The following is a 13,163-nucleotide window of genomic DNA, read 5'->3' as shown; positions in this document are numbered from 1 at the left end:
TTTCATCTACTGGCTAGAGCATGTGACTAAGAACCAGCACGCCTGGGGTCTGTTTCTGTTTCTGCCACTCACTCCATGAGCAGCCTTTGGCAAGTCAACTTACAAATTACACATCTGTCTGAATTATTTTTACCCATATAATTTTCCAAACGCTGCCTACGATGCCTGTAATTGAAAGAGAGGAGACAAAAATAAAGACTTGCTTCTATTTCTTCCCGTTTGCTGACTGGGCATTGCCAGCCTCTGTTTCCCCTGACTGCACACACGCAATATGGCTGAGTAAAGTTACCCACATGCAGAAATGTTGGAAGGATTCAGCCATTGTTACTCAGTTTTCCCTGTCCTTTGTATGGGTCCTTCACACAGCAACAGGGGAGAACAAAACATGATGTAAACCCACAAAAAGTGGCAGGGGAGAAGTGGCAGGTGTGGGGCCTTGCAACAATTTTGAACATTTTGTGGAATTGGCTGCAGGATTTAGACTTCAGAATGACCATTTCAAGTTGATGGAGCCCTCTGAAAAATGGTGTAATGATATTTACCTGCCTGCGAGGGAGGTTGTAAAAACTAATGTTTAAATTAAAAGGTGCTTTAAGATCTTCAGATGCCAGGTTCTGTTTAAGTGCTTGGTGTTATTACAGGGTCAGTCAGAGAGCACACCAGGTAGGGGAGAGGATCTGATTGGCTAGAATGGGTGCAAGCTGGTAAGAAATGGATTAAAAAGTGGCTAAAGTATTTTGTGACAGCCCCACCTCCGAATGGAACTGATGAATACGTTGTATTCTGTACAACATACAATGGGAGGCCACAACCTCCCAATCGGAAGGCAGCAACGCGAATGCTACGGTTCTTTAAATATATGTCAAGATGAGTCAAACTCCCTATCTGGCAGTCTAATTCTCTTCCATTAGCTTGTGCTGGAAAACAGACGGTCTCCTGGCTGCCCTTTCTCTGTTGTTGCTGGTTGGTCTCCGATACGTAATACAATGTAATCATCCCATTTTCCAGCCCTTGGGCATCAGCCAAAACCAGCATTATTGAAAAAACAACCCCCCAAACAGTCTTAGTGGAGGCAACCTTCATCTAGGGGAGGAGGCCGGATGGCTATGCAGGGCGAAGAGATTAGCTTTACATGCTACCAAGTATTTCACAGCAAACCCCTTAGCAAACCGTTTCTGAGGGCGCAGGTGGGAGCGAACGGGTGCCTTTGGTGCAAAGAGTTGTGCTAGTTGTGCAGAAGAATCTGCTCATTGGAATGTGCCACCCCACTGCTCTCCCCCGACTGTGATAGCAAACCCCGTGGGGATCCGGCCCGGGGAGACAGAGCCTACATGACGGTGGGGTGTGGTGAACAATTTTTATTGGCACTCACTTGGGGTGACCTGCATAACACATCCCTGGCTCTGCCACTCATGAGCTATGCAGGTCATCCCAAACAACACCAGGGCCAAAGAAAACTCTCTACCCAGGGCCGCACTGCACTGCGCTGTGGCAGGGTTTGCTAAGGCCCCAGACTCAACACAGGAGACTATTTCAGAACGGGCTTCGAGAGTTTTCCAAATGTGATTGTCTCCTGTCCTGAGCCCGTCCTGCCGGGCCCCAGCATTCTCAGGCACCTGACTCCGCGGGAGTGAGGAAACAGGCCAAACACAAGCCAACACCAGATTTTTTGCAGAGCCCAAGGCTGGAAAGCCCCTGCCTGCAGCGCACTGGGCCAGTGCCCTTCTTAGCTTCTGACCCGCCTGTGATCCTTCATGGCTCCCCAGCAGGGGCCACTGCCAGCCATCCGGAGGAGACCACAACCCCCCGCCTGGCAATGTCCAAAGCAGCACAACCTCCCCTGCACTGCATTTTTCCCTCTTCAAGAAAAAGCCGGGCGGCCCTTCTTTCTACATCCCGGAGAAGCTAAGCGGGCATGAGCCCAGTGCCTTCCCCCTGTGCACTCACCTTTCCGCACAGCAATACGCCCTCCCGGGCAGGGGGAACACGGCGGGTGGATGTTTGTGGATACTGGCAGCGGGGTGGGTGAGCTGGCTGCACAGGAATGCTGCAAGGAGCCCAGGAGGAGTTAGATGACTAGGCAGCATGAGGTCAGTTTATTCACTGGACGGCAGTTCATTTAGCATCCTCTGCCATCCTCTGCTGTAAAAGGCAAAACCTCAGACCCTGCGGACTGACAGTGTTTGGTTGTTGGTGACTGAAATGGGGCTGCTTACGCGAGTAACGTCGTCAGGATTGGCCCCAGTTTGTGACGGGTCTGGGATCTTTCAGGATGAAAGGCCCAGGAACATAAAGAAAATCAACCCCCTGCATTACAAACCAAACGTGGATGTGCCCTCAGCGAAGAACAAGGCAGTCGGGATGCCTGGGTCTCCTGTCAGCGGGCAGGCAGGGGCAGGGTGACTGGAGTCATGGGATAGTAGTCACCAGTGGTCACATGGAGAGCAGGAAGTTGGCTGCAAATTGTAAAACCTTTTCTTGCATGAGGCTATTGCTAGTGTCGTCTGACAACACAAAAAAAGGCTGCTCCCAATCCTTGGTGATGTGTCTGGGAGGCCAGAGCATGCTGGGCCATGCCCCTCCCTGGACTCAGCCCTCCCCAGCCTTGCAAGGCACTGGGCAGACGCGGGGCTGGGAGGCGCTTGGCTCAGAAAGCGGGTGGGAGAAGGGCTGTGGTGCTGGTGCTGGAAGGCTGGGTCCTGCTCCCGCTGAACTCTGAGTGATGGCAGTGCCCGCGGGGGCTGATGCGTTTTCCCTGGCCGCTGGTTGGGGATAGATCATGATTGACTCTTTGAAAACCCCGCTCGCCAAACAGGCTGCAGGCGACACTGCCCACGGGAGCAATTGCTATAGGATTGCTGACACGGGCCCAATCCTGCCTCCAGCCAGCCAGCATGACCCCGTAAGGTGCTGAACACACACGAGTCCCACTGAGGTCAAGGGGAGCTGAAGGGCCTCAGTATGACAGATGGCGATTTCCTGCAGCACCCTGGGAAACCTTCACTGAATTCAATGTAAGTGTCTCTGGGGTCCATTGTATTGAGTGGGAACATGCTGTATTATTGTGGGGCTGGAAGATCTTCAAAGAACTCCACTGAACAGTGTGGCAGACCACAACAGTCTTTTGGGATAATGTATATGGAGTGGATTTCCTGGGAACTCTCTAAGGGGAGGTGAATGGAAAAACCCACCTGCCCCTCTGGGTATGCAAAACCACAGCCTTTTCCAGCGATGCCCTGAGGAGGGGACCAGCATCTGCTGATTACTTGTGCCTGGTATCTGAAGAGAAGAGCCTGCGCTGTAGAGAGGAGTGGGTAACCTACTCATGGGGGTGCTTGTTCTGAGCAGAGGCTGTTATGCCCACAGACAGAGCCCTGTGGGGTTCGAAGGACTGACTCCCACGAGTTGCCGGAGCTGGGCTGAGCTCTGGTAATCACCACGTCCATCTGCTTTGCCTCCTACACGGGCTCGTTTATTCTCCTGTCACACAAGGGCAAGAAATATGGAGAAGTGAAAGTGACAGTCCTGCCCTGGACGGACCCCCTCAGCCCTCCCTTCGCCTTAGGGGCACCACAGGGTCTGCCTGCCGGTCAGGGGAGTGTTTGTCTCTCCTGACCCCTCGGACACAGCTGGGTCCTCGCTAGAGCTTCCAGCTGGGAGTCATTGAAGGGAGCCAGTCATTAGCTGCAGCTGCTTAGCTGGACCCACTGATTCCCACCGGCCTGCTGGGCTGCGCCTCAGGCCAGGGCTTGCTGCTTCCTGGCTCCGCAGGCCCGTGCAGGGAGAGGGCACTGCTGCGGCTGGCTGAGAAAGGCTGGTGTGGCAGCTCTGGCCTACATCGGCCCTCTGCGCAGCCTGGAAACGCCCGACCAGCAGGAGAGCGACGCGGGTCTCTGCTAAAGAGAGGTGACATCTGAGGAGCCGCGGCGGCACCGTGGAGGGGAATACAGGTGCGGTTGCCCTGAGCGGTGACTCAGCGCTGTGCAGAATCAGGCCCCAGGATAGCGAGCTCCAAGGCACTCCAGCTCCTGGTGTTTCTCAGGAGAGAGTTGGGAGGAGGGCGACTACAGGGCAGGGGAAGGGAAGAGGGGGAGACGGAGGTCAGAGTGCTGCTGCGTCCCATTTCCTTCTCTCCAGGAGATGTCCTGAGCGGCCTGGTGCTGCCATCTCCCCAGGCTGCAGACAGAAAGCAAAGGCCCCTTCGGGCTCCAGCACGCTGCCGGTGCTCCCTGGAGGAGATGTGCTGTGTGCACCTGGCGGGGCCTTGCCCTCAGAGAAGAGCTCAGCAGTGGATCACTGTTGCTGAGGGAAACACCCCAGGCCTGGGGAACAATGGGCTGGTGCTGTTTGGTTTGAGTTAATTACAGAGTGCGCTGCTGGAAGCGAGATGAGCGTCTCTGGCACGAGGAGGTAATTATGGCGTGTGGCAGAATCAGCCCAGACTAAAATAGCCCGGCCCGGGAAGCACAGCACGCAGCGTCACCGCCTGTCTCCAGGATTTCATTTTCCAAAATGGTGCCTCACTTAGAGATGGGCCAATCCCCAGCCCTTGGCTCTGGCCGACCCTGACCCTGGAGGAGGGGGCAGGTTCCTCGTCTGGATGGGAATTTCCTGGCCAAACTCGTGATCAGAACGGAGCTAATGGTGCCTGTCTCCTTTGCCCCCAAAAATGAGCCAGGAAGTAAATCTTAGCAGCACTGGTGTATAGGGGCTACTGCACATGCCCCTCACAGCGCTGGGATAGCAGCCCTCACAGCGGGTGCCCCAGTGGGGTCGGGGGGAGGGGAGGAGAATTGGGTTTGGGAGAATGGCGCAAAGGCAGTGGCTCATGTCAGGGTGGGCAGGAGGGAGCAGGACAGGACCGATGTTCATGACGCAGGTAGGCCTGGGTTTAATTCCACAAGCCAGGAGGTGCCGGGCTACGGCCCCTTTGATCCCAGGTGGGCCAAGATCTCCACCGAAATGTGAGGGTCATTCCAGGCACAGAGCGGTGTTATGAAGAATTAGCATCCATTGGCAAATGGGTCCTTTCTAAGAGTTCTTATCTTCTTATCAGACAACGAGATTAGTCAAGATCTGGAGTGCCCTGGCCGGTTTGTGTAACAGTCTTTAATTTCTGCTCAACTTTACAGACTATTGGAACTGTCGGTATTATTTACTTCTTGTGTGATCTTTGTCCTAGAGCATTTGTGTGTCTTGTAGAACACATCCACAGAAGGCTGTTCAATGGATATTTATGCCTGTTGTTCCTTGTAGGATCTTTGCAAGTAATGCAATAGAGAGAGAGCTATTTTGGTACCCAACATGACACTCTCAAATGTCAGGTCTAATTAGTTATTTCTTACAAGAAAAAAACGCGTCTCACTAAAACCTGCTCTGGCAGAACAATGACATTAAGCAGTGTGTGCTGCTCATGTTGGCTTCATGAGAAAACTCTGAGAGCTAAACATAGCCCTAGAAAGATGTAAGGAGGCTATCGCTACAATCCGCTGCAGATGATTGTTCTCCAAGGGAGAGCCTCTTAAGGAGGTTTGTTCCTGCAGGTAGGGTCACTTCTATTTTGTTATCCGACCTTCTCGTCATCTGCGTCTAAATATACTGTGGGCCAGAGCCTCACCCAGCAGCACTCGATTGACTTCAGAGGAGCCACACCAGGGATGAATTTGGCCTTGTGTTTGTAGGACCAATTTATCATCTTCACTCCTGAACATTCATCCTGATCTGCACAACAGCAGCTTATTGGCTAATGGGCAGGGAGGAGGCAGGCTGGGAGATCCGTTAGCTTCATTCTCTTTTTAAAATGCCAGCTAAAGTACCCTTATGTGGGTGCATTCTTTATCAAGCTGATGTTGCTTGCATGGAGTGACTGGGACTGGCCATGTCCCCCAGTGCACCCTGGTCAGAGAGTTCTTGGCTCCACTGGGGTTTCCAGGATACACAGGTTGGGAAAAACAAATTAGTCAAAACAGTGAGAGACAGAACATATTGGGCATGTAACATTTTCTTTGTCCCCTCTGCCCCTGGAATGTCATTCTCTAAATATACATTGAGTCAAAGAGGTAACAAACTCTCTGCTGCCCCAAAATAGCCCAAGGGAAACAAATAAAGGAAGCTAGGGAGGGTACATCTGAAGCTGTGGTTTAACAATTGGAGTTAACTGTCGGCTCTGCATCTAACCAAACGCTTAGATCTGAACAACGGAGCTTTGCCGAGTGCTGGATCTAAATCTAGGGTTTCAAGGGTTCATTTGTGTTTGTTTCTGCTGTCCACAGGCCTTCCAGTGTTTCATGGAGCCATCTATTAAGCTGAAATAAAGCCAGATTCAGGGTTTTACGGTGGTGCTGGACTCTCCTCCCAGTATTTCCATAAATAGCATTAAAAAAGCCTGTGGCAACCTACACGCCAATATAAATATCGAGCTATTTAGGTTCCTGTGGATCCTGAATGCACAGCCTCAGTCTGAATCAAGAGCTAGGTTGCAACCTTGACTTGTGCGAGTTGTCCTCACTCGTGCAAATAGTCCCACTGAACTTGCTGACGCTGGGTAAGAGTGAGCAGGTCTGGGTCTTGTGGGCGCCTCACGGAAGGACAGGGCAGGGAATGGTCTGTAGAGGTTTGCACAGTGGCAAATGCACTTCCAGTGCTCTAACACAGTAGTAATAGTGACGGATATAGAAGCGGTACCACAGGGACACACTTTCAGCGGTTGGGTCCCTGCACTGCGACTTGACGATCTGAAACCTTCCAAATGCTGTTAGCGGCATGTCCACAGGTGCACTTCAGCTCTGAGTCCCACACTCTGCAACGGGCTGGGAAGTTATTTAGCCAGATGGCTCTGGCTGGGTCTTCCTGCGGCCTGCTACCACGTGTTTTCATTCACAGGGGTGCAAAGTGGATGCAATGCCACATTTTGATTTGGCGATATTTTACCCTCCCTGTGCACAGGAGAACCTGATGACCCACAGTGCAAGGCAGCAGAGAATCAGGCCTGTAGCATCTCTGGGGCAGCCTAGCACCCTACCGTAGCAGTGGGATGCCGGCAGTCTGGCTCCATGGAGTGAGGGGAGACTGCATATAATGTGCTGAGCTTTAACAAGCAGGCAGAGCTGGCGGTGCCACCTCTCGTTCAGGCTGCTAATGTGATCTATTATAAGAACCTGTTTTCAGTTGCTTATAACTTTGCCAAACTTTAAGCTGGGCTGCAATTTCCGTCGCAGGGTGTCTGGTTCAGACTGAATTTTTGGAAGGTTTTAGCTAAAACATTTCAGCTGTTTCTGAGACAAAATTAGGAAAAAATAGTTTCTTTTACCCCGTTATACAATTTGGATCACTATTTATTTGTATAGTTTTAGGATCTCCAGGCTTTGGGGTGCGGACTCTATATTTGGCAGAGGGGTGTCTGCAGTCGGGGTGCTTTTTGCTGCCCTTGTGAAAACCCACCCCGATTTGGCTGAGTTATATGCCTCTGGAAAAATCCCCATTTGCCTGTGCTCTGTTAGAGCTTGTTACAAGACAGGCACTAAAATCTTTGAACATTTTGTCTGCAGCGAGCGTGCTCCATCCCCACAGAGTGCACTGAGCATGCTCCCAGCCCGGCTGTCTCAGGCCCCCCAAGCCCCCAGCTCTCTGCTCTCCCCCACAGGCTGCCAAGAGCCTAGGTACTCCGCCCCCCCCCCCCGGTCACCCCGGGCCCACAGACCATGTGTGAGGGGCAGAATCCCACCTTCCACCCCACTCCCGTCCCATTGCGCCCCAAGGGGGACTTAGAGTCCCGGGCCCACTAGCAAGAATCCTCACGCAGAGCCGCCCAGGGCTTGGCAGTGGTGCCCAGGCTGAGGGGAGGCTGGGCAGACGAGAGGCAGAGCAGGGCTGGGCTGGGAGCCAGCAGGAGCCCAGAAACTCTCGCCCCAGCACTGCCACTAATCCTGTGCCCCTCACACCCTGTTACTGAGCACGGCCGACGTGGCGATCCGTATGACGTGTGGCTTCTGGTCCATGTGGGCTCCACATGTTCACTGGCAGGGGCTGGAGCACGTCTCTCCCAGACCCGGGACAGTGGAGAGTTGTTAACCTAGATGTTAGGAAGCCTGGGCTAGGAGAAGGAAAGAGATAGGCATGCTTTTGAGGCGGTGGGGTCTGGTTTAAAGGGGGGACCAGCCCAGGTCGCAGAAGGCACCTCTAGTTGAGCCCGAAAGACTCCATGATTCTGAGGAGAAGCCAGGAGCTCTGGGAAAAGATTCTGGACATCCCAGAGGACTCTGCCCAAGCCCCAAAAACTCTCCAGGGGGGTGAGGAACCCGAGGCAGCGAGATGCATACAGGCGCACGGCTTATTTTGTATCGCTACATGTATCGCTCACGGAAAGTCAAGAGCAATGGTGTTTCAGAATCCTGTGCAAAATCTGTCCATGCATCTGTTAGCATCACTCTGGCTAGCCCGGAGAGGGGGCCTGTATACCAGGACTCTCGCCTTTGGTGGGAAACGGGAACACGCAGGCACTGCTGGGAGGCAGCACTAGTTTCAGGGTCGAGGCATTTGCGCTGCAGAGTCCTCGCTGCCAAGAGGGGTGTGCGACGCGAGCTCTGCTCCCGAGTGCATTCGAGGGGCCCCAGGCCCGGGACAAGGCACAACTCTGCCCAGCCCCAGCAAGCTAAGGGCACGTGGGATCCCCTCTCGGCAGTCTGGCACGTGTCTAGTAGGGGGAGCTTGACCCGCTCGGCGACAGCCTCGTCCCCCCACTTTGGGAGGCAGACAAGTATCATTCTCCCATTTTACAGATGGGCTAACAGAGGCTGCCCGAGGCCATATCAGGCAGGACCAGGTCTCTAACACGGCAGAGCCAAGACTCAGCCCTCCTCCCGCCAGAGCAAATGTGCCAAATCGATGATGTGTGTCTGGCGAGGCTCTCTGGGGCCATCAGGCCACAGGAACCATAATTCAGGCACTTCCCAACTTTTGAGGGCTTGACTTTTGCCTTCTTAACATTCTTTTCATGTTGCGGGGGAGAGGTAATTTCTAATATAATTTCCCTTGGCCATGAAGGCACCGCTACCTCAGCTCTTTGGAAGTGCAGTCTCTAATGCTCCTTAAAATGGTGAGCCACATGCACACTGTCGGGGCTTCAGAAAGTTCCCCGGGTGGCTATCAAGATGAGTATTTCATGAGTGCATCAATATTTCATGACCCTCTCTCTGCAGCTCCTTCACTCTGCCTGCTGTGCTGCCTTCCTTCCTTGCTACCCCCTGCACTGGCCGGGGTACCCCGCTGCGCTGGGGAAGGTGGGCCTCAGACAAGCACTAGAACAGATAGGGTTTCGTGTGCCTTAAAAACACAGGGCAGTTTCATTTCATACCTACATCAGCAAACGGAGCCCTACTCCCACGGAGAGCTCGATTTAAGGATCATCTGACGCCACAGTCAAACGTGAATTCTGCTGAAATATTTAAGTGAACATGAGCTGCTTCAGTGGCAAGCTTTCCTTCCAGAGACCGAGGGGAAGACTCAAAGGGTGAATTGATGCATCCAGACCTAAGCCATGCTCTGGAAACGCCTGCTACAAAAGTTGTTTGCAGTGTTGTTGTGGCCGTGTCGGTCCGAGGATATTAGAGAGACAAGGCGGGGGAGGGAATAGCTTTTATTGGACCGACATCTGTTGGTGAGAGAGACCAACTTCTGAGTCCCACAGAGCTCTCCCTCAGACAGACATTGGTCCAGTGCAAGGTATCACCTCACCCACCTTGTTTCTGCTGCCAATGGTAGCACCTCTTCCCTTACCTAAACACGGCGTTAATTGCCTGGAAATGCACCAGGCCTGGCCGGAAAGAGCAGAACTCTGCCTACCCCATTTTGATACTGGACAGCGACTGCGCAGGGAGCTGGAGGTCTGGGCCCACGGGCTCTGTACTCAGCTCCGTCCCTGACGTGGCGTGTGGCCTTGGGGAAGGTGACAGAGGTCAGCGTGCGTCAAAGACCCCACTTGCCTTGGGGAGGTCTCAGACTTGGGATCCCAGATTGAGCCCGGCCTAGGGCCTGATCAGCAGAGGTGCTGAGCGCTTGTGGCTCCTGTTGAAGTTGTGGGAGCTCAGCACCTCTGATAAACAAGTGGAAAACTTGGGCCTTATCCTCGTCTCTGCCTCGTTTAGCCCTGTGTGAAATAGCGAGGAGGATGGCCAGCACCGTGCGGGAGCGTTGCGAGGTCTCATTTGTTATTGGGTGTAAAGTGATCTGAGGGCCTTGGACCCGATCTTCTAGCCAAGGCCCTGCTCCTGCGCTGTGACCTGCCTGGGCGGAATCAGGCATTGAAAGCAGAAGGGTTCCAAGCGATGCTGAAGTCCGCCCATGTGAATCATGGTGGAGGAGTGGGGCCTTAATGCAAACCGTGGTTATTGTAGCTGAAGTGACTGATTTTGCTGGAAGAGCATTCAACTCTCCATCTCCAGGGAATGGCTGGCCAGTTCTCTCCCATTGGCAACCCTTTCATTGACCTAAGCGAAGGAGAGGTGTGAAAGGCAGGAATATTCACAGACACATACCCTGTGTGGTAGTGCGGCATTCTGTGGATCTTAGTAGTGGCTTTGCCTGGCCTCTGACTTTAAGGTTGATCGTTGGCTGTGGCCACAGAGCCTAGTAATGGTGGGTGTTATTGATGCTCGTGGTGTAGCATCCATTACTTCTGCTACAATCCCTTTGGGGAAATTTCTCAAGCAAAAAAGTATAATATATGGAGATGGCACACTGATAAAAATAACCCTGGCATCTCTCTCCGTCTGTTCCAGGGTTATTGTCCTGTCAATCTGTGGTCCCTGAAGTGTCATCTGGCTGAGCGAGCACACAGCTGTCGTTCTGCAAAGCCCCATGAGGTACATTGCCAGGACGTTGTCATTTCATAGCCCTTTCTGCTGCAGTCCTTTGCCCCCTCTCAGGTTCAGCAGGGTGGGGCTGGCATGTGGATGGGAGACCTCGGAGGACACGGGGCTGGCGCCAAGGTCTGCCTCTTCCTGCGTCAGTGCAGACCCATCCCCCCCAGCCCGATGGTAGAGGTTCCCCCATCGGCAGATGCTGGTTTTCAGATGAAGCTGTAAACCCGAGAATCTGGCCAGCTTGTGGGCTTTAAGGATCTTGTGGTGGCTGTGTCAGAGTGTGAGCCTGGAGCCAGGCCGCCCCCGCCTGAGCTAAACCTGGGGAGGGGAGTATGGAGGGGGCTGCCCTGTTCCATCTGGAGCAGGGTTGGGAGTGAATCAGAGGCGCCCTTCCCTCCATGGAGGCCTTGTGCCAGCCCCACATCCCCTCGCCCCTGGCTGCAGCTGCCACCAGGCTCCTGCCTTTAAAGGGGGCGGGGGCGGGGAGCTCCTCAGTGCAAAATGGAAAACTCACTAACACCCCAGATTGGGGGATGGAGGGTGGACTTCCCTCTGTCACCCCACGTAGCCCTCCCTCCCCCATGTTCTTCTGGGGTTTATTCAGGGTTCTGGAAGTGGGGGCACTGCCAGGGAAGTGGCTGACCGTCACCCCTTCCTTTCAGAAAAGGGGAGAGTCCCCTCCCCGCAGACTTAGGCTAGGACCAAACCCAGATGGTGGTGATGACGACAGGCACCGTGCGGGAGTGTTGCGAGGTCTCTGTTGTTGTTGGGTGTAAAGCGGTCTGTGGGTCTTGGACACAATCTGCTATCTAAGGCCCTGCTCCTGCGTTGTGACCTGCCTGGGTTGCTGGGCGGACTGTCGTTTAAAGCAGCAGGTCTAGATCGTGATCCCAGATTATCATCCCGTTCCCTGTCAGTTCACTGAACAGTGGGGGTTCCAGTGCCCTTTTGCAGGATCTTGAAATAGAAAAGAGGAAACAAAGTTGCTCTGTGGTTAATAGAAAGGCAAGGCGAGAGCATCTGAATCAGTGCCTGTCTTGTTACCAGCAGAAGTGTTACCACATGCACAGGTCTAAGACTGGCTGCAACATGCCTGACTGCTCAGGGGAAGCCCCCTTGCTCCATAAATAACGAGCTCACTGACGGTTTCAGTGTTACACTAGTGCCCCCTCCCTTTGTTTGCCAACCACTGAAGAGTTAGAAGTCAGGATGTTCACTCGAAGTTGTTAAAGGATGTAATTCAGGACAGGAGACTGACAGCAACAAGCCAGCTTTTCGGCCCTTACCCTTCGACTCTGCTTGCCAGTCTGAGTGACAGGGCACATGCAAATATTGCCACATGAAAGATGCTGCTTTGAAGAGGTTTGTGCAACTATTTTCTTTAGTTTCTGACCAACTGGGTTTCTTCACTCCTCATCCACAAGCTTCACTTGAGTTTCTTGTTAGAATTAATTCAAAGTTCAGCTTTCATCTGCTTTCATACTGAACCCACACAAAATGGAGAGTGTTGCATGACTTTGATACCAAACCAAAAACCATCAGAGTTGGCTTGAAACTGGGTTTGTTCAAAGCTCCCAGAAGGGATTGCAGACTGTTGGGTCAGAGATGGGCCCAAGTTGCAAACTTGAATCTGGATTTTGAATCCCCACAAATTGGGACGTTTGGATCCAGGGGTTTTGTTCAGCCCCTTAGGGATTAGCTGCCAGATTGAGGTCTCAATCCAGGTTCAAATGTAGGGGTGTTCTTGTGCAGGGCTCTGGTTGTGATTCAGGCCCACCTCTGATTTTGATGAACCTGGTCTGATTTTGGCACTAACACCAATCACAGAAAGTTGTCTTTCCAAAAAATAAAGTACCCGGGGAACTTCGTAATGCCATAAACAGCAAGAATTCTCATGCAGGTATAAGAGTAGCAGCCGTGTTAGTCTGTATCCGCAAAAAGAAGAACAGGAGTACTTGTGCAGGTATAGTTATTCTTTCACTCTCTAAGGAATGTTATTATCTGAAAAAGTGCAAATGCAGTGAAATTGCCCAATTAAGTAGTTTGGTAATTGTCAAAAAGAAGAACTTGTTTTCTTTGGATTGCAACACAAAATTGCGTAATGTGACTTGCAGCATATTCTACTCGGCAGTGTTTCAGGCGGAGGCTTTGGAGCAACTTAAAATTCAGGCTGTAAAAAGAAAAATAATTCTGAGACTTTTGGACAGTTGGGGGATAATCTCTGTGAGAAACAGACAACAGTAAATACGAAGATCAGAGCTTGGCTGCACACTGGTGTGCGGCGCCGTTATTACTTCCGTGGAT

At 52.6% G+C, this 13,163-nt stretch overlaps 1 long non-coding RNA gene across 1 annotated transcript in view; it reads left to right on the top strand.

Moving 5' to 3' along the window:
• The first annotated feature begins 10,774 nt into the window (after positions 1-10,774).
• The window catches only part of LOC135973614 (uncharacterized), a 64,160-nt gene continuing 61,771 nt past the window's right edge, over positions 10,775-13,163 (top strand). The window contains exon 1 of the long non-coding RNA XR_010590520.1: positions 10,775-10,859. This is a non-coding gene — a long non-coding RNA (uncharacterized LOC135973614). The remainder of the gene's footprint in view (positions 10,860-13,163) is intronic.

This window comes from Chrysemys picta, chromosome 9 (assembly GCF_011386835.1).
Source record: "Chrysemys picta bellii isolate R12L10 chromosome 9, ASM1138683v2, whole genome shotgun sequence".
Classification (NCBI taxonomy): Eukaryota; Metazoa; Chordata; order Testudines; family Emydidae; genus Chrysemys; species Chrysemys picta.
The sequence above is the reverse complement of the archived record's forward strand: the minus strand, read 5'-3'. Positions and strand labels throughout refer to the sequence as shown.